The 1,493-nt window shown below is 42.3% G+C and overlaps 1 non-coding gene across 1 annotated transcript; it reads left to right on the top strand.

Annotated features, from left to right (window-relative positions):
- Positions 1-1,044: 1,044 nt before the first annotated feature.
- Positions 1,045-1,152, top strand: LOC112725618 (small nucleolar RNA R71). Its single transcript, XR_003164715.1, has one exon. It is a non-coding gene; the product is annotated as a small nucleolar RNA R71 (small nucleolar RNA).
- The last annotated feature ends 341 nt before the right edge of the window (positions 1,153-1,493 follow it).

Below are 1,493 nucleotides of genomic sequence, written 5' to 3'. Positions count from 1 at the left end.
ATCTTCCCAAGTTTCAATGCCAAATAATTTGGCATTCAGCTTCATGATTGCACCAAGGAACTTGGCAGCTTGCTCTTCAGTAACATCCTCATTCTCTTCAGAAGAGGAGTACTCATCAGAGCTCATGAATGGCATAAGGAGGTTCAATGGAATCTCTATGGTCTCTAATTGAGCCTCAGAGTCCTTTGGTTCCTCAGAGGGAAGCTCCTTATTGGTCACTGGACGTCCCAGGAGGTCTTCCTCCTTGGGATTCACGTCCTCCTCTCCCTCTTTGGGTTCGGCCATTTTGGTTATGTCAATGGCCTTGCACTCTCCTTTTGGATTTTCTTCTGTATTGCTTGGGAGAGTACTAGGAGGGATTTCAGTGATCCTTTTACTCAGCTGGCCCACTTGTGCTTCCAAATTTCTAATGGAGGACCTTGTTTCATTCATAAAACTCACAGTGGCCTTAGATAGATCAGAGACTAAATTTGCTAAGCTAGATGGATTCTGCTCAGAATTCTCTGTCTGTTGCTGAGTGGATGATGGAAAAGGCTTGCTATTGCTAAACCTGTTTCTTCCACCATTATTAAAGCCTTGTTGAGGCTTTTGATCCTTCCATGAGAGATTTGGGTGATTTCTCCATGATGGATTGTAGGTGTTTCCATATGGTTCACCCATGTAATTTAACTCTGCTATTGCAGGGTTCTCAGGATCATAAGCTTCTTCTTCGGAAGATGCCTCTTGAGTACTGTTGGATGTAGCTTGCATTCCATTCAGACTCTGAGAAATCATATTGATTTGCTGAGTCAATATTTTATTCTGAGCCAATATGGCATTCAGAGTATCAATTTCAAGAACTCCCTTCTTCATAGGCGTCACATTACTCACAGGATTCCTCTCAGAAGTGTACATAAACTGGTTATTAGCAACCATGTCAATGAGTTCTTGAGCTTCTGCAGGCGTTTTCTTTAGGTGAATGGATCCACCTGCAGAAGTATCCAATGACATCTTTGATAGCTCAGATAAACCATCATAGAATATATCCAGGATGGTCCATTCTGAAAGCATGTCAGAAGGACACTTTTTGGTCAGCTGCTTGTATCTTTCCCAAGCTTCATAGAGGGATTCACTTTCTTTCTGTCTGAAGGTTTGAACATCAGCTCTAAGCTTGCTCAGCTTTTGAGGAGGAAAGAACTTGGCTAAGAAAGCCGTGACCAGCTTATCTCAAGAGTTCAGGCTGTCTTTGGGTTGAGAGTCCAACCATATTCTAGCTCTGTCTCTTACAGCAAAAGGGAAAAGCATGAGCCTGTAGACTTCAGGATCTACTCCATTAGTCTTAGCAGTATCACAGATCTGCAAGAATTCAGTTAAGAACTGAAAAGGATCTTCAGATGGAAGTCCATGAAACTTGCAGTTCTGCTGCATCAGAGAAACTAGCTGAGGTTTCAGCTCAAAATTGTTTGCTCCAATGGTAGGAATGGAGATGCTTCTTCCATGTAAATTGGAATTAG

This window comes from Arachis hypogaea, chromosome 11, assembly GCF_003086295.3.
Source record: "Arachis hypogaea cultivar Tifrunner chromosome 11, arahy.Tifrunner.gnm2.J5K5, whole genome shotgun sequence".
Taxonomy (NCBI): domain Eukaryota; kingdom Viridiplantae; phylum Streptophyta; class Magnoliopsida; order Fabales; family Fabaceae; genus Arachis; species Arachis hypogaea.
This window is presented reverse-complemented; position numbering and strand designations above follow the sequence as displayed.